At 40.2% G+C, this 24,575-nt stretch overlaps 1 protein-coding gene across 1 annotated transcript in view; it reads right to left on the reverse strand.

Annotated features, from left to right (window-relative positions):
- SPON1 (spondin 1) overlaps window positions 1–6,929 on the reverse strand; it is a 230,947-nt gene extending 224,018 nt beyond the window's left edge. Inside the window, exon 1 of the mRNA XM_026041132.1 lies at window positions 6,817–6,929. The gene's annotated coding sequence lies outside the window, so the exon portion shown is untranslated. The remainder of the gene's footprint in view (window positions 1–6,816) is intronic.
- Between the last annotated feature and the right edge of the window lie 17,646 nt (window positions 6,930–24,575).

Below are 24,575 nucleotides of genomic sequence, written 5' to 3' on the forward strand. Positions count from 1 at the left end.
CCCGGACAGCTTCTCGTGCATAAGCTCCGGGACAGGCGTCTAGGCACAGGTGAGGAAACCTCAGCTCCACCTTCTTGGCGCTCATTTCTTTACACTCACTCACCCTACAGCCAGGCATTTCTTAGGAAAGCTTTTCTGGCTAAATGAATCCCTTAAAAATGTGGTTCAGCTATAAAACTATTTGTTTCTTTTTAGAGGTATAAAGCATTTTTAGGAGCAGTGTTACCAAGCATAATTTGAAAATGAAAGATCTGGAATATGGTTAATAACTAAAAATACATTTTTTCAAATATAGAGACTTCTTAATTGTTTTTAATATTTTCCAGAGGTGTTTTGCTTCATTAAAATGTGAAGGTACAAATTAAACTTACAAGACCTACTGATTTAAAAAAAAAAAAAACAAAAAAACCCACTAACATCAATACCATATCCCTACAGCATCAGCATGTTATTAGCTTTGCTCATGTTCAGGACATCAGACAAAAAAAAGCTTTGAAGATTAATACCAGTGAGATAGTACCTCTTAATCTGCCTCTTAATGATGTCACCTCTGCAACAAGAAAGTGTAATGCTAAATACTTCTGTTACCTCAGCTGGACATGAAGTGATATATCAAAAATGTCATCTTCAATAGCCACAGAGAATGTCCCAGAGTACTTTTCCTGCAGGAAAGCAAAACCAACTCTTTGCCTCGGTCAGTCTGGCACTCGGTGAAGAACTGAAGAATTTCTCCCATAACAAAGAAACAAATGGGAATTAAAACAATCCCTCCAATAAGCCAAGCCAATCTTTATCGTACGATTCTCTAACACAGCTTGCTCTCAGTATTCTCAGAGAAAGCCCAGCTAGGTCCCTTAAAACGCAGGGCACGCTTTGCTATTTGACTTAATTGAAGAATGGATTGGAGGACAGGGCAAGAACCCGCAAGGCACTCCCCGGTGCTCACTCTATGTTTTCAACAGTTTTACGTCACTCATGGCTCGAGCTCCTTACAAAGCTGAAGAGGGGATGTAGCCACAGCTTTTACTGATCTCACATCTGCTGCTGCCTTCCAAAGCACTGCTGCATTTTGGGACAACACGCACCAGCTCAGCTGCCATTCCAAGGAGGAAGCTCCAGTACTGTGGGTGGCATCCTGACGATACCGGCTTCAGCACCGCACAGTGCTAATTCCAGGTGATTGATCATCACTGCACCTATTCCCATCACACACAGAGGCCTCTGCAGCACCCAGAGCTAATGGTGTGGGACAGAAACCACAGAGTCCAGCCCTTCTACTGCTATGGTAGAGGCAGGACACAAGTATCTCAGTGTAATACAGAAGGGGATACCAGTTATTTCAACATCAATACTGTTTTCCTGCCTGTGAAAAGCATGAACTTGCACAGAATGTTAAAAAAAAAAATTCTAAACTTAATTGAAAAAAGTATCTTACAACTCCTGTAGTGACAGATCACTGAACTACAGTGCCTTAACAGATTGTGTAATGATTAAAGCTGAAATGAAAAAGCAGCTTTCTTCTAAGAGACTTCCTGAAATATCACAAATTTTCCTATCATCATTCAGATGAAAGCACACAAAAACCCCGCATCCTTTTACCAGTAAAAGGACATTTGCATGTAAATGCAAGTAACCTTTTTCAAGTTCTCACTGTGCCATTTTCATACATCACAGGTAAAATGCCTTAGGTGTCAGAATACGTGTTATTTTAGGAAGCACCTTTTTCTTCTATTTGGCCTGTTTGATCTTTGACCTCAAAATCTGATCCAGAAATATCTTGCTTTTTTCCCCCCCTCAAAGATGGAATATTCCCCCAAAAGAGGTCTGGTTTCAATAATTCTTGTGACAAAAGAACCATCACAGGTTTCTGAGTAGTCTCAGTAATGTGTACTGTAGAAAGAGATACTTAAACAAAATGAAAACTTAACTATGGAATCTCACCAGGAGAAATGTTTTCTTTCTTCCTATRGGCATGACTATCAAACACAGGTGAGTGCTAAGAGAACTTCAGCTGCAATGGATGGAGAGTTTCCAGGCACAAAGGACACCAGGGGTATATATTTAAAACAGAATCAAAATGTGAGAAGGGAAAAAAAACACTGATTTTAGAAGCTTCTATTTACTTCTAAAAATGTATCAAACCATGCAAAAACATGAGGATTTCTTAAGTCTCTAGATAAATAATACTGACTCACATTAGCCTGTGATAAAGAACGTATCAAAATAGGCCACAAATAGCACCTAACACCAATAAAGGTAATCAGCAAAAGACATAAAATCCTGTCTTTCTRTAATTGAGTTTCCGGGCTCCCTCAGGGTCTCTCTGGAATCTGGCATTCTCCCCAGGACCTTATTACATGTCAGAGAGTTACCTGACTAGCACTGGCCACAGGAAGACACATCTTCCAGGAAAAACACCTGCTAATATAAGGTTCCCAAAACAACCCTGGTTACTCTTTGGCTGCATTTGTTTGAGTAAATTAAAAATCCTCTGAGTTGGTCTCTGGCAATGGGGCCAACTCGCCTGGGACAGACTCTATCCAGRCTCCAGCATAGATCTATCCAGACCTAATGTGCCTTTTGGGAATGTGAGCTCATGTTAGCTTTGAATCTATGCCAAGGATCCCAGGATTAGCCTGGGAGAGAGAATCCAAGGCTGTATGGGGGATCAATAGACCTGTTTAGCAGAATTAAGTTCCTGTACACGTACCTGGAACTTGCCACTGTTCACTTCAAAAAATTAGGTAGTATATGGGCAACTTTTAACCACTCTTAAGCTATCTAGGTGCTCCAAGAATGCTTCAGAGTCACAGTTTCATGGATCACAAACATAGATGAATGGAATGTTTTATGGTTTTATGGCTCTCCCTGGTTCAGTCTTATTGCTAGATTAAAACTTAATGTATTTCTTCAAAAACTCAGATCTGCAAAAATAGTATAAAATTTCAGTTGAACTAATTTATTATCAAAATTGCATTATATATCAGATTGTCTCAACTCTTTCAACATTTCAAATAGCTTCTAAAGATAATAAAATATTCCAGAACACGTCCCTGGAATGACCTACACTATCCTTACGCAATGAAATACTGAGACCAGCCTGTGGGTACCAGGTATAAGCCCAAGTTCCCCATGAGCAACATCTCTTCTTCCTCAAGGCGAGGAAACAAAACCAAGACAGATAATGGGAAGAGACTTTTCATTCTTTTATATCTGATCTACTTAACCATGATAACCATATGGAATTAGGAAACTTCTAACTTCCCGTGGTGATGCTATAACAGTTACATTAGCAAGCTTGAACTTCTCTTATATCACTTTTTGTGAAATGTCTATCCATACCTTCCCACTTCTTGCCTCACATGATTTCTATATATCCTCTGAGGTGCAGGAAAGCTAAATTCCTTCTCCCGGCTGCATCATAAGCACTTGCAGAAGTATCACTTATTTTGCAGAATTTGTTAGTTGTTTTAGTCTAGGTGGAGTAAGATTTTCCGTAACTTTTCAGTTTTAAGAATGTTCTAGGAGCATGATTCTTCATTGTGATAGTGCCTGTAGCACCATTTATTACATTTCTTATCATCTCCTTTGACAAAAGGAAATAGCTTTTTTCAGAATAAAGTTTCTATGTCTTAAATAGAATGACATAATCCCTGCATCAGGGTTTGCACAAGTTCTAAAGATAACTGGGAATATTATTCATAGCCACAGGCCAGTATTAACGCAGTCTTTCGGTTGTCCCCAGTTCCCTGGTTAGAGACTGGTGTTTCACAGTTTACGCTGCTTTGCTGGACACATCCACAACGAATATTTCAAAGCTTCTGCTCAGAGTTGAACTTTGTGGTGTGAGAGGAACCAACCGCCACAATGGCAGGTCCTGCTCCACCCAAAACCCTTGTTCATCTCTTGCCCTGCCTCCATTTAACATCCACGACTCTGGTAGAAGCTACCTAGTGCCTTCCAACTAACTGAGAACTTCTCTTAGGGGAGAATTTACCAAGCCCRTGTACGACAGCAGAGCCCAGTGTCAGGAAAAGAAATGAAGGAAAACAGGTTCTCCGCAGGGAAGAAATTCACATCTGTGAGGATTACTGCACCCCTGCTGCTTTAATAACAGCTAGAGCTGACTTCTCTACTTTTCCCAGCCTATAAAAGGAGAATTCTCATTACCTGTGTTACAGAGTCGTACTCTTACACAAACCAATTACTCGGGATGTACTGGGATAGCAAGATTTCTTCCAGTGGAGAAGACAGTATATTTAAATGTCACGAGAATACATATTCYACTCATTTGCCTTGCTGTAATCAGTAACAAAAAGAAATTAGAATAATTATCAACGCCATCATCTCCAATGTCACACAGCAATAGGTTTTTCAGAGCTGGGGAAAGGTTTCATGTCAGAAAGCAGACTGCCATCAGTAACTACATCAAAAAAAAGTTAAAACAAACATCACTTGTAAAATTCTCAGTCACAAATTCAATTCTCAAGTTTTTTCAAGAATTTTACCCTATATTTATTTGTTTAAATGTAAGGATAGCATATCAGTAATAAACATACATTCTAGCTTTCAGGTAATTAAATTTTAAGTAAGCAATAGCATGTCATAATCACAGTAAGCAAAACCTAACACTATTTTGGAAAAAAAATAGCCTTTTTTTTCCCTTGAATCCCCAAATCACTTTTATTCATTTTTATTTGAAATCATATCAGAAACATCTTAGACTAACTTTGAAAGCAAGAAGGCTTTGCTTACTTCAGGGGAAAAAAAAATCTATTTAAAGGCTGCATTTTTCCTCAGAAAAAAATGGAAGCAAATAATATTGGTTCAAATCAATTCAGAATGCACAACAGATGTGAATATTGGAATTCCTTGTATTGCCCCCTGGGAGTTACACGGACTTCTAGTAAATTACATTGTGCTCAGTACAGCATCAGWTTGGGAATTACAAACAATACACCCCAACCTCCTGCTACTAGGCTTATAATAGGAAATATAATTTGCAGTAGATTGTATTTTTCAAAATTATATTATTTTTAGCAAAAGAATCTGTGAAAATCCTTTTTCATTTGCCTTACTTCACGAAGGACAAAAGCCAAATAAATGCTTCACTGGACAAATGAAGGGCACATAAAAGAGCACCAGGTAACCAGCTGCTACAATATATTCCAGAAATACTTCATTTGCTAGTTTTGACTTTTCCTGCCACCTACAAAATGTCTCCACGTTTAACGGTTCTAAGTCAGCCACAGCCACTGCCCAGCTACTTGTTAGTCAGTGTCCTGGAAGGAAAACTGTTCTTCCTTCCTAGGGACTGCCAGACTCGGAGAATGTTTACAGCTTCTGACACACAGTTTACAAAACAAAATTAATTTTTACATGAAATAGGGAGAGCAGAATTTTTTAAAGACTGAATCTATATTTGATCCTAAAAATCAGGAAGCAGGCACTCAAGGTAGGAAACCATTTTCACATCACTATTTAAGCACTAGATATTGAACACTGCTCAAAGTGTTTACTTCCATGTTTAGAAATAAATATAAAAAAAAAAAAAGAACGGGTTTACGAAAAGACTAAGAGTGACAGTGCTTTTAATATCCAAAGAAAATTATTATTTTCAGTCGCAGAAAGTATTTCCCACAAAGCTCAGTGGTTCTTTTATAAAAATAAGAAATGAACATCAGAAAGAGAGAGAAAAGAAAAAACAAATACAGCAAGGATTACAGTTTAGGACTACTGTTCTGACCTAGACGGCCATAATATTGGAAACGGGCAGGGGACATCTTCGATACCTGCTCTGGGAATGACAGGTTTGATTTCTGTGATGTGCCCCTCAGTTATCAGGATAGCAGTAAGGCACTGGGAGGAGGCAGGAGTGACACTGTAGGGCAGAGTTGCCTTGGCAACAAAACAGGCCAAGTTGAGGCCTGAGATGTTAAAGGACTGGATAAAGAGACGCATTCTCGCTCGGTACAGCGGAATGAGAGGTTAACTACAAAAGCCAAACTGTGGTGCTGTAACACAGCGCTCACAAGACTGGACATAGCATCTATACTCCATGGTTTTAAATACCTGAAACTGTAGTATGAACTTATCAGAACTGAAAGATAATCTGTAAATCATTGCATTCATTAAAATAAAAATACACATATTTTGCCTTTTCCATCTTCTTGGAGCTGCAATAATAAAATCTAAAATATTTTTTAAAAGTCCTTTTCTATTGTATTGCTTGCAGCAGTCTACAGGCTCTGAGAAAGATGAAGTTAGTAAGCTGCCCTTTTCCTGCAGACCGCAGTATACTTGACTATGTTCAAGAGAGACCAATACATTTCTTGATGCTTTCTTTCCAAAGTAATATTCTTAAGACAGATGAAAAAAATCCATTTTCATCACTTAAAGCAAATTGCCAGTAAAAACATACTGTGCTTAAGCAAATACATTTTCATGAGAATATTTTTAGGCTCACTGGAAGTATTTTCTTGCAGAGCATTTGCTTTGTTACTGGAAAACAAGTGATGACCGGAGACACTGAGCTTTGCATACTAATGACTGAGAACTAATTGAGATAAGGCACAGTTGCAATAATCTAGGGGCTCAGGCGGCCTCRAGAGAATTCGGAAGCCCTCCCAAGTTCTGTTAGCTTGGCTCTTTCCATGATGCTACACGGCTTCACAGTGCAGAGCCAAGSTCCCAGGAGTGCGTATCAGAGGCAGGCTTCCAGCTGACACACACACACTGACACTGAGCAGAGGCAGGAAAAAACACACATTCCTAGAGGGGAAAAAATATATATATATTAAAAAAAAAACCACTGACCTTTCCAGTCTCTGGTGCTATTCCACAGCAGGCATGAGTGTCRGCAGAGGAGGAGAAGGGAAGTCCTGTCAGGTGGTAGTCATCTATGTTCATCTTTGTGGGAATTAAAGTTCCATTATTTCTCACTACACCTGCAAGGAAGAAACCTATGCTGTGAKTGCTTGCAACACAACTACTGTTTGCTTTGACTGATTGCTGCTTTTTAGATTTGAAAGCCATAGCTTATTTCCAGTGTAGAAGAAACAACTAAAACTAAGTTACATAATCATTTGTACTGAGGAATTTGTATAAACCTTCTGTCCTGTGCTCAGGACTGWAGAGTTAAATTTAATAAATTTAACAGATCTTTCCATCACTTTGCACACAATGTTACAATGYGCAACACCGCCACATTTTCAATCACATTGTAACACTCTACAAAATCTTTACATCTCTAGATCCATTTTGTTAACAGTTTTAAGAGAACTTCTTAATAAAGTGTTCCATTTTGTTAACAATTTTAACAGAGCTTCTTAATAAAGTCTAACTCAAACTCAACTACTTTTGATGACCACTTATCAAGAAGTACTTTAACGAAGATAAAAAGTATTAAACTAAAATGAAACTAAACTGAAATAAAACTAAAAGGTCCAGGAACCCATCACACTCCTAGCTCTGTGACATTATCTCGATATTACCATGCTTTGCTGCAGTTAGGCAGGAAGGAGGTTACTTCTGTGAAAACTCTTGGTTCTTTCCTGAAAAGGGGTAGGAAGGAGGGGAGGGGATAGATGGATCTCATGTGAGGCCTTGGAAAACCCTGTTTTACAGAAGGCTTCATCAGKAGCCAAACCATTCAGGAAGCATCCCTTTCCCATCCCACTCTCGGGAAAGCAGGCTACCTCCCCGAAAGGGGAGCTGAAGCCCGTGAACACGGGGGGCCCCTTGCTGGCGCTGCAAAGCTGGCCAGCCTTCCCGTGCGAGCTCCSGGAGCCGCAGCAGGGCTGCTGGGGCAGAGGTGCCCCAGGGCCGTCGGCAGCTCCRCGCTGCCGGCCAGGAGGGGCGGCCGGAGCCGCAGCAGGGCTGCTGGGGCAGAGGTGCCCCAGGGCCGTCGGCAGCTCCGCGCTGCCGGCCAGGAGGGGCGGCCGGCGCTCGCACGGAGGCGCCGCCGCTCAGCTTGCAAAGCAGACCTGGCCACCGAGAGCAGTCTGTGTGCACCTGCGGGACAGAGAGGAAGCCGAGCTTGCTAAGCGTAAYCACAGAATTTAAAAAGCAAGGCTGTGAACGCACGTAACAGGCCGTGGAGCACCTCTCGCTGCCACCAAGACTCTGCTTATAAGCTCTCCAACAAAACTTGTTTCAGGTACAGACTTTCAAAGTGCCTCAGAGATTTAGATCTCTGCTTGTGACAGTTAGTCCAAATCCTACACGTAAACCTGACTCCTTCTCATTTCCACAGCATAAAGAATACTGCTCCAAGAGAAACTGCATGCAGTCAGACTAAAAAAACTTGTATTTGTACATAGGATTTWATTCTTCTTTCCTAATAATGTCTATGTGCCGAAAAAAAGCCTCTTTCCTAACTTTTCCTAAAGAACTTTTCCTRAAGAAAGTTCTTTCCAAAAGCTAGATACATATTCCCACCTCACTGGCACTCTGAAACCCCAACATCTTGGAAAGGMGGTTTCCTTTCTTTAGGGGTAGTTTGGATACATTTCCTGTGTGTTTCTCTTATCTTTTCAGCTATAAAGCAATGCAAGCAGCTTACAGAGAGAAACAGGGATGCCTGGGGCAAAGATAAAGGAGTTGGCAAAAGTCAGAAATCATCCTAAGGCAGACAAGTGACAGAAGAGTGGGAGGGAAAGAAAGGAGACCACAATCAGAAGGGACAAGACAGACATGAACACATAACATCATACACAACTCAGTTGTAAAAATAAAATAAGATCTGTAAGATCTGTAAGATCTGTAGCATTTTGTGCTAAGTGGTAACATGACAAGGCCCGTTCAACAGAAAAAAATGCACTGTTAATACCCCCAAACTCCTAGTAGCTGAACAAGACAATATGTTTCTGCAGTGCTACAGGAGTAGAACACTGTCTTTTTAATTTTGTGTTTCACACAGCGTGAGCAAACTCAAATAAATTTCTGGTTCTCTCCCTCACAAACTATCTTACACTCTTTATTATGTTCAAATCATCTCATTCTCAGATGGCAAATTAAGACTGAAAAGATTTCTCACATCTGACTAAAATTCATTTCACTTCCCTGCTCTGTTCACAAAAGCAGGAGGGAGATGAGACACTTCGCCTACCACCTTCTACTTCCTTTTAAATGACAAATGAAAYGGGCAAAATCCAGTCAGAGTTACAGCTCCAAAGAGAATGCTTCTGCCATCAGCTGAATCAAGAAAGAAAACATCAACAGCAAACACACTCTTATATGAGCTTTGATATTACACAGATGGTACCACCAGTTAGTAATTAATTTTGATAAAATAAACTCTATTTTTCCACAATCTTGAGAGAGAAAAAATATCATAGGGTAGAGCAGACTTCGTGGATTCCTCTGTGGATATTCTTACAATGAAGAGTCACCATGTACTTTGCTTCACACCAAAAAAAAAAAAAAAAAAAGATCCATACCCTCTGCCTTTGTTTTAAATTTTCTTCACAAAGTGGCTCCCTTACCTACCATGACTGCAACTGGGGCCATAAAACAGCACACCAAAGAATTTATATGAGGGATTTTTTTTTTTTTTTGGCCAAGGGAACAACAATAGAGACTGACCAATATTACCCAGGAACCCAGTCACATTAACCCTTCTGATTACGATTGGCACCGAGTACMGCTGTGAGCCAAACTGATCACACAGGGCTGCCTCCAGTGGCACTGCCACGACTGGCCACRTGGGGAGTTCAGGAAGCCAGGGAGATTGTAGCGGGGAAGCTGCTTTGAACCCAAGCTGGAAGACAAGTAACATTTATATAAACTGAAAGAAAAGTAAATCTTCAACCATTATTGCTCAGCAAGGGTTGTGCTGTACAGTTATTGTTACTGACTCTTACAGATTTTCATTTAAATAAACACAAAAATATTTACTAAAATCACAGGTGGTAATACTGGAAAAGAAGCCACACTCAAAGAAGAGGTCCTTGTCAGGTCAGTATTCTGAGGAATTTGATTTCATTTTRGGACTTCTTTACAAGCCTACTGAAAGTGCCAGGTGGGTAGAAGCATGAGCAATAAAGATATCGATTCTGCAGAATTAATTATAATCTCCTTACACTCTTGGAACAGCATGTAATARTAATAATTTAAGCACATTATGATATATAACCTTGTTAGAGATTTAAAATGCTCATTTATTGAGCCAAGCTGTTAACTCGTTTAGATTATTTTATAAATTTTATAGAAATCTTGATTTTATCAATAAGTGGGAATAAAGATTAATAAAAAGAAGATTGGTAAGCGCTAACTACCAGTTACAGTTCTACTGTGTTCCTTGCCATAATGGCAAATGTTCCTTTGCCACACAAAGATGATTATTTTCAGTTTTCCAAATCATTCCAACCAGAAGTGGTTGGGACTGGACACACAGACCTTTTGTCTTTTGACAGGCAGTGGAAAGTACGAAATCAAAAAATGTTGTYGGAACAGAGGCAGATGATCAGCAGCAAGCTAGAGAGGCGAAGAGGTCACTCAGGCAGCAACAGAGAGGCGGAATAAAACACAAGATGCTTTGAACAAGAATGGAAGAATGTGAATCTACTTTTCTGGGGCAAAAAGGGTCTATTTTAAGACTTGCTTTTGCCATACTGAAAGTTTCCATGGWAGAGAAGAAAACAGCACTGCAGCAGAAAATGATCGTGACCTCCTCTGAGGGCGCAATGTTCCTAGAGAACATGTCAGTGCCGTGAGGCAAATGATGAATCTCCAAGAGGCACCCGATCACCCTGCACTCCACCCAGGAGATCAGGAAAACAGAAAGGAGCATTCACTGCATTTAGGAACTGAGTCTGAATACGTTGTGTTCATCTCAAAAAGCAAAAAAGAATACTCAGAAATGGAAACAATCTTTTTGTGTCTAGACTTCTCTTTTCTCAAAGGGTTTAAAATATGTATGCAAATCCTGATAGCTCTGAGAGAAAGGGCCTGTGGAACATGTATGATATGCCCAGGATTTTCCTTTTCTCCCCAAAACAGGTCTCATTCCTCCTACCTCCTAGGAGCTGCCCTCACCATTCACACGAGGCCCCGAGACACATGCAGATACTGACATGGGTTGCAAGGGCCCAAACTCTGCCAAAGAGCAAAAATTCATCTCTAATATGAGACGAGGCGCACGCAAGTTCTTCAATCTGCTCTCTAGCCCTGTTTAATTTATTGATATAGATACACCATAGAAGACATATATCATACGCTCTGCTCAGGAAAAAAATAAATAAAAAATTCCCATGTGGACAGATTATTCCACGCACGGTCTCAAGGTGAATACAGACAGATGCTACTATCGACATGACCAGTCATTTCTCTTTAACCTTTGTTCTTCCCACATCTCTTTCACTAGCAATGWAGCAAATCTCAAAACAAAGCCCCTTTGTTCACAGTTCTTTTTAATCTTTCCATTGTTCCAATTCATCTGTTTTTCCAACAACCTGGATTTGTCAGATCGCAAAAGATGGAAGACATTTTTTTCCTGAAAGCATCACCCACAGCAAAGTTTTAAGAATATCAGATTTCAGCTCTTTTCTTGCTTGACTTTTACCCCCAGCTACAAGCTGGAGAGGGCCATCCTGGGAGACTGTTGCTTTTTAAATTCCTGAACTTTTTTTTTCGTTTGGATAGAGAATTTTCATGCAACTTCCACCTTGACAAAGCAACCAATTCCCACTTACTACTTTTCCTTCCAAGCCTCACAGTTTCTAGCTTGTGCATTTAAGTCTCCTTTGCGAACATTTTCTATTTTATGAACCCTTTACCCCCTCATCCTCCATTCTTCTATGAAAGAAACTAGTAACTAAAAATTCCCCGAGCCGCATTGTTTAAACTGAGAACTAGGCCCTAGCACAAAGGACTGGCCGCACAGTGTCACTGAATGATGACACTGTACCCACTAGACCACGCTGTCTCCTCTTGTCTGAGCTTAGAAAAGGAGGATTCCCTTTCTGACTCCCTTTCTGCATGCACAGCAAGGGAAAGGAAGAAGTAAAGGAAAGGAGCTGGGAAAAACACAACTCAAGTCTCCTGGAACAAAAGCAAAAGCTGATCTAACACATCGTGCAACTCTGGAATAATAAACCAGAAGGGATCTTTACTTCGAGCATTACTCCATTTCTCTGCTCTCCCCCAGCTCTACTGCCCAAGAAGCACTTCTCCCATGTCATATATATTCTAAAGGAGAAGCTGGTATGAGAATTTGCATAGTTCCACAGCATTTCAACATGCAAAAAAGGGAGAACAAGTTAAAAAAAAAAAAAGCAAAAAAAAAAACTATCATGAAGCACAGAATACAGCGCGTGGATTTGGCCTTGATCTTTGTCACACTAGAAAGAGGCACTTTCACAGCACAAGTCCCTGCTGCTGAAAGTCACTGCAGGCACAAATTAGGCGCGTCTGGATTCCTTTCCAAACTGCATGGTTAAGAAAATGCCAGAAGCCACTGGGAAAGGGGAGCGAGAATGCAGCTCTTGCTAAACTACCTCTTACAGCTTCATTCGTGGCGCAAGGAACAATTCAAACTTTATTTTACATTTCAACTTCTTTTTGTAGCTTCTGCAAATTCAGTGGGATGTCCTCCCATGAGATAATATTTTGACTTCATGAAATGATAGTTAATAAAATCAAGTACAGTATTTCACCCTTTCACAAAATCTGATTTCAATCTAACAGCTTATATGGTACTCAAAGAATATATTCATTTCATTCAAACACATATATCCTGACTTAAAATTAGGTATGAAAATAGTGGCTATCTGCATTAGCAATATAACATGCAAAGAGTTTACTTTTGGAGCAAATTTTCATCCACCTACACCTGGGGACTTGTCGTATGTGGTCCAGGGAGCTCCAAGTGGTTTCCCTCCTAGGGGAAGCCAGGTGGAACCAAAAGCAGACAACGCAAACATATCTAAAACAGCGTTTAAGTTTTGGTGAGGAGTAACAGGCATAGAGAACTTTGGTGTGACAAATTCAGGGTCCTAAAATACACTTAAGAAGACTAAATAAACTGTTTACTATTTTTACCCTTCTTAGCTCTACAGAGGCGCAAACAATTCTGGGAAACAGTAGTGGAGATTTCCAGCTCATCAACAGACCTGCTGTTCATGTTCCAATTGCAGGGCCTGTCYAAAAATCCAGCTGCTTGTCTGTAGTTGCCATCACATTAAATTGATGATAACTGGGTTAAAGAGGTGTGCAAACTGGAGCAGAATCTGGACTGCATAGTCTCTATTAGTGATGTCAGTCACAATAGGAAACTCAACTGCCCTTCAGACTCTAGTCAACATCTGCACTTCTGTCCATAAAAAAAAAAAAAAACTTCCTACCTTACACTGACCAAAATTTGAATAGGAATAAAAAAGGAATAATCACATAACCCCTAAATTCTTGTTCTGTGACACTAAGTACAATCATAATATAGTAAATCTAGGAAAGGGAAAAACATAACTAAACTTAAGCACATAATATAAAAATGTTGTGAAAAAGGGGGTTTTCAGTAGTCTTTATGTCAGCTGTTATTCAAAAATTGCATTAACACACAAAAACATGAAGTGCCTATCTTGTATATGCTGGTTTTATTCACCATTAATGATATTTTCTTATCTAGACAGTATACTAAAATGCATTGACTYTTCTTCCTATTTTAGGAATAATTGCCAGAAGCTAGTAAACGTTCATCAGTCTATCATACAATGCATATGCCTCTAAAATCATCTGTTCTGCTCAGCAGTTGTGTAACAGTTCCTGATAAATAGTCAGCAAGGGTGTGGGGGCACGTCTGCTCCGGCTGCTACTCTCTTTCCAGCTGAGGCAGTTTAGTAGGACTGGTACCTCTGGGACAGAAAGTGAAGAAGAAAACACTTTTTCTTTTTCCTTCCTCTTTCCCTACTCAATAAATAAAATTTGCATAGCTCCTATTTGTAGGAAAGGTAAGTTGCTTATTTTCAAGCAGCTACCTTAAAAATCCATTAGCTCTTCAGAGGGACACCCAGAAYTGGGAACAACACTACCAAGCCTTTCCCGTATTGTGTAAATTTGTTCCCCTACTCCACCATTTCTTGCCGCCTTCATCTCCTACATATCAGATRATCAAAGATGATCAGATAATAAAAGATGCATCAAAAAAATGTAGACACTTCAAGTCATCCCCATACTGTCTGCACTCAACTAATCCCAGGCAAAAGGGATTTACCTCATTTTTTTTTCTGAAGATCTAGGACATCTTCACCTGAGCTCAACAGTGTCCTAAGAAACACGTTCCTTCATTTTTAGTTTCCCAGGCACAGGTTTCAACCCTCTACTCCCACRGGTGGTGCAGAGAAACTGGATCAGGATGTGAACACGACAGTGCTTCCTACCTGAGGTAACTGACTCCAACAAGCACCATCTCCTGCAGAGGCGGGTGGTGACACCACCTGGGAGGCTCCAGGTCCAACAGTGTGGCAGGGAGGACACCTCAGGCTCTGGCTTCAGCTCAGTAGCAAGAGGATCAGCCCAAAGGCTTTTCCTTTGGCACTCCAGTGGGAATTTCCATGATGCTTCATCCTTCATTCCCTCCTTTCGCCACTCCGGAGGCGGTCAGCACGTGCAGTCTGCAAATTGGCTCACGTGGTGTCTCCTAGGGTGCTGCAACAGGACACAATAATCAGCAGCAGCCTACACRGGTATCCCGTAGTGTAACTGCTGTTAGTGTCAGTCCCACCTAGAGCAGCTATTTGTGTTGCGGAAATGACCTCAGTGACCAAAACCACGATCTAGCTCTCCCACATTTAATTCCACATATCAAATTCTCACATGAGATCAAGGGCACAAAATCTGAAGACCAAGAATGGATGTGGTGAAAAACTGCACACCACAAAATATGAAGGAAATCTGTTCATGGGAAATTTGTAAATATTAAATATACCTTAGCTATCGAGATGTCACAAGTTCAGATTTTGATGACTAAGTAGAACAAAACCAAAATCATTAGCTCTAGAAAGCAAGTCTTCTGTACAGAAGCATCTGCCCTGGCAAAATGATTGAACTTCATGTAAAAACCACTAGCATAAAGTATTTTTGTGTGATTATCTGTAGTAATACCTATGCACTGCTACCAATCTGGAACGCCTAACAACAAAGCATGTAAATCAAAGCTTACAAGAATAAAGACTGAATCATGAAATCCTCCTTTGCATCAATTTTATGCAAGTTACTGTTCCAGGTTAATTACAATGTAACTGAACATTTTTAGCATCATGTTTCTTCTCGTTCCCTCTCTCCTTTCTTTAAGTSTCTATTTAGAGGGGCATCTGAGTTAGAAGATCTACTAAACTATTTAATATAACTCTAATCCTTAATTGTCAAGAAGCTGTAATACAATTTACCTCTTCGTGCTACCCTTGTCTTATTTTTCATGATCTTATCTCTTCACACACTGCAATTTTACTTATATATAGGAAAGTTTATATTATGAAATACATATTTTCTTGTAGACTCTCCAGTGCAGCTTTTTCTAGTGCTGAAGATGCACAGCAAGATCTGTGGTCTGCATTTCACTTGCATCAGCCCAACAGTTGTTACAGCAGCCAAAGCAACTAGACAAGAGTAGAAAAACGGTTCTTCAATCATCTGCAAAGGAATTAAAAATGCTTTGTTTAGCGCCTCTGATACTTCTGGATTTGCTTATCTTTCTGAGCTTGACTGGCTAACATTTCCTTATATTTTGCTTTTGTTTTAATGGTTTATGGATTCCTAAGAACACTGAAAATATCAGGGCCTGCGATCAAGTCAAATCATGTCAAGCTCAGTATGATTCAGAATTCTTGCCAATTCCTGAAATATCTTTAATCTTCAATTTAAGATTAACATCCAAAGAAAAGAAAGTAGTGAAAAGCAGTGCTATTAAGAAGGGCATCAACTCCCTGAAGAGATTTATTAATGTAACATAACTATTTCAAAACAAATCTTCAAAGAAAGTGATGTTCAGAAATGTAGGTTTTTGAAAGAGAAAAACCACTTCTAAAGCAAAGCAGAGCTAAATAGGTGTTGCTATAAGGCACACGCCTACCTACAAAACTGCAGTACATTAAATATATTGAAACTGAATAAATGCGCCTTTATTATTAGCATTTTAGAAGAGGCTGTTCTACTATAGCTGATGAAATCAACTGTCATTATATGTTAGCATAGTCTTGCACAGAATTTTCTCAAAATGGTTTTTAAATGTGGACATTCAGTGCTTTGTGTGATAGCACAAATACTTACAACATTGTAAGGAGACTTTTTTGGTGGTTTATTTTAAGTGATAAACATAAACTAAAACAAACAGTTCTTTCTTGACAACACCCCTAATCTGCTGTGGCCATCTCTATCTCAATTACATAAATATATTTAGATTCCTCTCTAAAGGGAGATACTTTAGAAAATCTGTATCAAACTTCAGATTTCACAGAAAGTCATACCACACTTATTCACATAATATGGCAGTGCATTATTTCATTTCTTTCAAGATATAAAGTGAGTATTTGTTGTTTGATAGCAGTTGGGCCATTTCCTTATTTTGAAAACACTCCCAAACGGCCAAAGACCCTGTTCACATCAGATAAAAACCTTGTTCAGTTAGCAAGTCATTGTTAATTAGAAACATATCTACTTAAGACATTGTAGCTACAGATGAACAAAGATGTAATACGTGAAATTAAACAGAGCAAGTCTCTCAAAGCCCTACCATCCTGTTAAGCTGCAAAAGAATTCATACAAAAAAGATTATTTCAGGAGAAACATGCTCATTTTTGTTTGCTATATACATCACTTTTAGAAGTTCTTCCCTGTATTCTTTCAAAAGGAAGGAAAAAAAAAAATCAGAGGGAGGTCACTAAGCAGTTCAGAACACAGAAAAGGACGAGTCTGCTTTAGTCCAGCCTGTATAATACTGGACCCTTACTTTCAGGATAGCGTACACATCCATACTTTTGGTCAAGATGACACAAAATGAGTAGGCCTATCTTGATATTCTTCTCCAAGAGCCTTTAGCTCATGTTACCAGTTAAAGCCAAAGGATCTAAATTCTGCACAGAGCTTCCAGTTTCAGCAGACAGCCATATGTGGAATAAAGTTGCAATAGCCTAGAAATTCCAGCATCCCTTATCTGGTATTTATATTACCTTAATGCAGTCATGTTTTCTAAGCCTTAAGGACCAAAGTGGAAAAGGACGCTGGCGTGCCCTACCTCACGGCATACAGCCCTGAAGGAAGATTCCTGTAACTAGCCTCCTTCCCTGAAGATAATTACAAACTTTAATTAGAGCTTCTCTAATTAGCATCCAAGTTATTTTTCCTTAATTGCATGGAAAAAATACTTGCTGACCCCAAATCACGAAGCAACTCCAACACAGCATACACACAAAATATTGACACCTCATGTAAATCATTACGCCTGTTCTACAATTGCTGCCAGAAAAGACTAGTAGCTGGAAGAATAATTTCCTGTCCAGCAGAAGCAGGAATGATTCCCTTGTCTTTGACAAGGTGGGAGAGCAGTGCTAATCAGCCTACTGGCAGGCAGTAGATATTGTGTAGATCATTTGAAAAGAAAAAGAAATCGTGTAAACAATTAACATGTCTGTGGCAAAGTCTCAAGTAAACGGGTTGGTCTGCATCCTGGTACTTAATTAGTACACTCTGTTCAGTACAGAGTGTGTCCTCACCAAGCAAGGCCTCCAAAACAAATTAAAGGAGGGATAATAAATCTCGCTTTCTCACCAAACATACAAGTATCTCTTTCTCTTTGCCCCCACTCTAATAGATTATAAAAATAAAGTTGCAGGAGGAAAACAGATCAGCAGCCATCAGGCTCATTTCTTATCTCTCAGAAATTAGCTTTGTAGCACTGTAGAACTGAAGACAGTCTGTAGAAGGACAGAGTGTGGGGAATMATTCAGACCAGTGATTTTTAAATATATCTCAATTTAATCGTTTTGCAGATCAATTAAATGTGTTTTCACTTCTGAGAAAAAAAGAAAAAGCAACAAGGTCTAAATCAGCTGGTGTAAAAGTCTGAACACATTTATCAACAATAGCTATGCAGCAATTCTTTCCCATACCAGTAATTTTATACTAATTATGACGCACTGAACAATCAAACCTTAATCTTTTCTCTCCCGCCTTTTTTCCCCTTCAGTTCCCCCGCAGCTGGAGCAGCCTTTATGCCCCTCTCACCAGCCACCAGTGAAATACTGCGAGGTTGGGGATTCTCAGCCTGAGTACCCCGTGCTTGTCAAAATGGCTGCTTTGCAAAACACTGCTCATATCACAGGGGGGAAACGCTACTGTGTTAAGGCAGGAGAGTTTAGAAAAACAGCAAGAGACTAAAAGCAAAACACAGCTTGTGTTTATAAAAATTCATAAGCATTTTATGGGCACTCCTAAAGGAATTATGTTGATGCTACAACAAATTATTATGTAACATAATTAAACACAAAAACCTGCACTAGTAAAACAGCATTAAGGGACAGATTATCACTGATGCAGGAGCAGCAGACTGCAAGCAAAGATCCCATTAGATGTAATGGGAGCTGAAGTTTGAATCCTCCGTGCGCGCTGTTGAAAATACCATCCCCGTGGCTTTGACTCAAAGCAGCAGAGTTCAGGCAGTAGCCTCCTTTCTCATCCCTCCCGTGTGCACAGGCAGCAACGCTCTCGCGATGCCTTCAGCCCCCTCCTCCCTCTCACACGTATTTGCAAGAAACCCACCACACTGAGCGATGGAGGGAGGTAACAGCAGGCACGATGCATAACTGTGCGTTTCCTCTGCTTTTATTTGCCTTAGCTCGAGCTATTCATTTCACTTTGCAGTGAAATAGTTAGAGCAAAGGACTGGAAGGTAAGTGCTGCCGTTCCTCCCTCTGTGCGAAACCAGGGGCGCTGCCTCCGGCCTGCGGCAGCCGGAGCGCTCAGGCAGCTCCCCTCTACACAAGCACCTTTCACCAGGCAGGAACAAACTGCACCAGCCTGTCCCTAACACAGACCAGGTGGGACTCCCAAGTGCTGCACTTGTCCTATTCTCCCTGCCGAAGCACCCTTTCTCAGATGAATGGGTCGTTTGTACTCTCCAAACTACTGCTTCATGTTACATGTTTAAGTTAGTTACACTAACAGAGGATGGTTAGTTACACTTACAGAGGATGGTAAACCTTAATGGACTAGATGCACAGCTGCAAGTTTTGGAACACTGCTCCTTCCCAGAACAGCAGGCCGGTGGTATCCTCCATCCCTAAATTAGGCCTACCAGCTCCAAAATGCTGGAACGAAAACATTGCACATAAGCATTTTGTAAAAATATGTATAAGATATTGTTAATTTCCTACCCTTTAAGCACTTGGGGCAATGCTACTGTCTACATTGCTTGAGGCAAAAAGCCGTGCTGAGAGACAAGGGCCTTCACATCCACACGTGATGGGCCTCCTTGCCAAACTTGCAGGGGACACCAGACCAGGGGCAAGGGAGATCAACAAGCTGCTGGGGACAAGACCCTTGAAAACCTCACCAAGTCCATAACAAAGTCCTGGATGTGGAACAGATGAACCCTCCGCATCCCCACAGGATGGGGTGGACTAGCTAGCTGGCCGCTGTGCAGGAAACAGGCGGGGTTCCCACTGAAGAGTGTTTTGAACAAAAGCCAGCAGCACGACAGTGCAGAGCTGAATGCCCAGAGGCTGCAGCAGAAGCAGCAGCAGCACAGTGAGCAGGCTGCAATGAGCACTGCCCACGTGCTCACGAGGCCAAACCCGGAACACGGCTCCCACGAGCCGGGGAGCCACGGGCTCTCCTTGCCGGCACGCAGAGACAGGACTGGAGGGGCAATGGGCACAAGCCGCAGGRAGGAGAATTCCAGCTGCGCATCGTGAATTCCCCCAAGCAAGTGGTTAAGCACAGAGGCAATCTGCCTCGAGAGGCTGGAGAACTTGTGTACTCAAGGACTTTCAACACTGTTTCATTAGGCCCTAAACAACCTGATTAACTCTGAAGTTAGCACAGCATGGAGCAAGAGGGGAAAGAGGTGATCTCTGCTTTGGAACCTCCCAACTTCTGTATCATTCTGCACTCCAAGAGCTGCCAACAAACTTACCTTACACCTGCACTATCATTTGCCCTTCTTCCCCACCCAAACACAGMACGGAATTACTCTCATTTTACATTAAGGAAAATGAATCCATACAGACATAGTAATGAACCTCCGGACATGCACATCTGACTCAGCAGCAGCTCAATTAGCACTAACCATCCAGTCAATCGGTGGTAAAAGCAGAAATTACTGCCTCCCAGTTCTATATGCAATCCATTCAACTACAATGATTTCAGATATAAATGTGTTTTCCCCAAGGACTGCTTCGTTGATACAATTCAACAATACTGAACACAATACGTTCTGGCCTACAATGATAATTGTTGGCATTAGCCAAGAATCAGCCAATCAGTCAATCTTGCTGATTATGAAAACTATTAATAGCATGCTAGTGTCTGAATAAACTATGTGGAATRTATAAAATAATTCTAGTGCAGATCACTGAGCTCTAACAGAACAGAAATCCTCAGGGAAGAGCATATGTAATACTGTAATAATTACCATAAAAGTGAGAAATATTGGGCAGAAATGCTTTGAGGAAAAGATGTGCATTTTTATGCACATTTACAAAGCACCCAGCTTTGATCCCTTTTTCTCCAACAAGAGGACAGCAAAAAGGGGAAGAGGATTCATAAAGAGGGGAAAAGAGTTGCTCCACCTAAAGCTCCCCCTMCTTCCTTCAGCTGCAAAATTTAATGACTGGATAATCACCACAAAAATTTTTGACCACTATTCAAAATAACCTCCATTTTCAATGCAAGGCATTTTCTGGATTTGCCACAAGACATTCATGCCACTTTTAGACAATAAAATTCTTTACCAACTACCATTAATCCCCTGAGTCACTAACACCAAAGACAATGTTTATCATCTGTCATTTAGGACAACTAAATAGAGTATGTTCCATTCTCTAGATTCAAACATAGCTCTGGCTACACAAGAGTACTTACTACTTAACCACTCAGGATCTTCGAAAGGAAGGCTGCTTGTCTAACAAGGACTTTGAATAACCAAAGTCATGGAAACATACTGATCTTTGGTTTAAGAAATCAATTTTAGCAATGAATAAATTTACTGCTTCACTTTTCTGTGAATTCAGTGGAGACCTGTTTCAAAAAATAATATAATAATTAAATAACTGTATTACTCTGAAAGAACCCAAGTAAACAGTATAGTTGGATAAAGTCCTAACAACTATACACCTAGAGCTACATCATCAGTACTGTAATAGCACACTACTAACTTCATGCTTTATCTATCACCCATCTCAGTAACTTTTGAAGAATTAACTTATTTTAGAGGAATCTAGAGTCAGTAAGTAGTTGATAAGAAAAAAAATCTGTGCCTTGGAATTTTTAATGACACATATTATTAAGTGCCTTAAAACCTAGACACATCTGAAAGTAAATAACAGATGATCTTTAAATAGAAAGTTGGCATGAATTTGGTTCACATACATGACACTTCAGAATACAGTATTAGAGTAATTAATAGTATATGCTGTAGTCCTACTCTGATATCAGAGCCAAGYCACGCTAAACACTGCAGAAATACAGACTGCAAGAGCTGTCAATCTGAGCAAATAAATGAGATAGCAAGCGGCAAATGCTAAAGRAAATCCACTGTGATTAGTCTCACGTGTCATTAGCAAAGGCTGAACCAGACCTCCTGATCTGCAGACAAGTACTCCACTCCACAGACAATATTGCTTTTCGACGAGGACTGAGCACCATTACACGCAGGACCTTTACCACTGTAATTAAGCCATGACATTGGCATTGGTTCATAAAACAAAGTATATGAGTAGTCCTTTTCCCTAAAATGGCAACTGCTTGAATGGAATCAATATCTATGTAATACCAGCTACTGCAAATGCAGAAAAAAAATAAATAAATAGTCTTGTTTGGTAAACCTCCATGCAGAAAGGTTCACACTTTTGGTGCTTTATTAGCATTTCCACTATTACAGCAGAAACAAATCCTGAGGGTATGGGCCCTGCTTCACCAGAGCTCAGGCCAACAAAAATAAACCTCATTGTAATAACCAATGYGCCCCTCATACAACACAGCAGCCACCTCCCCTACTTTGTTCTTTTAAAAGTATCAAGAGGCAGAGATTGGAATATCGGTAAAGCTCATTGTTCTCTGCGTCACCCAAAGCAAAGGGAGACAGACAGCCATACAATAAATATTAAATCAAACAGCAGAGATTCGTTCTCCACGCTCAGAAGAGCTCCTTCTAAAAAATGAGACTGTCAGCACTGACTATAAATGTTTGTTTATTATTGATCTTTTGGGACCTGCAATTCTTATAAACTACAAGAGACTGGAAACCGCGCTTTGGAAATCAGGCATTGACCAATCTCATAGAACAAAACCAGRGAAATAATCCACCTTAAAAATATCTATAGATAGATATGGATATATTTTATATATCTATATACTTTTTCATCCATATATATATATCCTTATAGATGTAAGATAATACTCATATATGTATATGAAAGACATCCCTATTTTATAACTGTCCTTTCATAACAGGTTCATTTGAAGTTTTTAGCCTCACTTGTACTAAAAAGAGGTCTGATTATCCAGGAAATACTCCCAGTGGGAAATATCTTATAAATTAATACATAAAACTGAAGACACCTTTTACAGTGTAAGAGTGTCATCTACAAATTATTTATGGAAATCCAGATTAAATCAGATCAGGGAGAAACCATAAATTCTCAGAACTGGATCCTGAGCTAAACATTAGAACAAGAAATACTGGTAAAAAGCAGGTAATTGTGTACCACTCTGCACCATCAAACCCATACAAAAAGTAACCAAGATGGCCTGCAAATCTTTTCTTTCATATGCATCTAGAAAAAAATAACTTGTTTAAAGTTAACAGTAACAGATCTTCTAAAATGGAGTTCCAAGGTTTTTTAACATTTCATCTAGTCCCATTCATATCCCTAGCTCACAGATTAAGCCTTCTAGCTGTGCCTGGTCAGCTGGGAAGGGAAACAAACATCACAGGGCTTTGCTACTGACACTGGGCATCCAGGGCAATTTGTCTACTACGCTGTGCAGTTACTTGCTCCAAAACAGAAGCCTAACTTCTCGAAGTCAGTGGCACATTACAATGACTTTATTGCCATGTATCATGTAGGGAAAGCTGGAATGGAATCCAAGACACTTCCTGCGCAACGGAAGAATCAAAACACTGAGCAAGCAACCCAGAGGCTGACCATCCAAACTGACCTTATACCACAACAGCACACTCGCAGCCCCATCCTCAAATCAAGCTGGTAAATAAAGATATGCAGCCTCCTTAAACCCAAGCTGATCCTCAAAGAGAGCATAAAAAGTGGCCTCTGATCCCAGCGAGTCTGTGGAAACGCTTTTAATCAGGAAGTCTCGTGAAGAAGAGCTCTAATTTCTCAACCCTTGGGCAGAGCTTCAACCCTGCTCCTATAGAGGGGCTCACTATACRTGGCCTGTGAGGACCCTGCGACCCCGAGGTTGCAGCCCAGGCAAACACACAAAAGGTGCCTGTGCCCACAGTGCAAGGGACATAAAACCCCTCAGGGCATCACTTAGAGCTCCCTCTGAACAGGGGGAAATGACTGGGGCTCGAAGGAAAGGAGTTTCCAGGATGACAATGGCTGTATTTTGTATTTTCACTTGTATTATTTTCATTCAGCTGAAACAACAGTGTGTATGTAGGCTGTAGTGGAGGGAGTGGGCRAGAATATTTAGCATGCAGAAAAATCTTAAGCCTAGTTTAGACTTTTCAGTATTTTGCAGCAGATTTATACGCAGTGTTTTTGAGTCAGGAAGTGGTAGATGATGCTGTCCCATTCTTTACTTTTGATTCTTGTAAATTAGCATTAGGTTAAACTCTGATTTAGTAACTTGATGTACTGTGAAATGACTATAGATTCCAGCTTAGCCAGGCAATAAGTTAACTGTATCATGAAAAGTATGGATCTTGACTTCGCTCTTGAAAATTTAATAAACTTTAACAGCTGGTTTTCACATGAAATACGTCTACATCAGATCAAAACAGCGATTTTAGGCTTCCACCATACTTTGTGCTGCTGAAAGTAATTGCCTCAGTTGACCCTAATTGCAGTAAAACAAGACAAATGGCTCCTCACATTAATAACACTCAAAGCAAAGCAACTGCTTTAAATTGCATCTAGCAACCTCTTGGGAGTCAGCACAATTACTTTAAACTGACTGCAACGTATATTGAGCAATATAGAAACAGATACACATGTTGGTTCTAGCTGAAGATTTCAGGCCATCTTTAAGTGTAGTATTCCCAAGCATGAAAGAAGTAGAATCCCGCTCTCACACAGAAAACTGTGGAAAACTGCAGTAAGAAAACCAAAATAACCAAACAGTAAAATACACATGAGAAAAGTCAGTGCTGCTGCTCAGATCTACAAGTTTACAAGCAT

Source organism: Nothoprocta perdicaria, unplaced genomic scaffold, assembly GCF_003342845.1.
Source record: "Nothoprocta perdicaria isolate Ctin4 unplaced genomic scaffold, notPer1 scaffold_28, whole genome shotgun sequence".
NCBI lineage: Eukaryota > Metazoa > Chordata > Aves > Tinamiformes > Tinamidae > Nothoprocta > Nothoprocta perdicaria.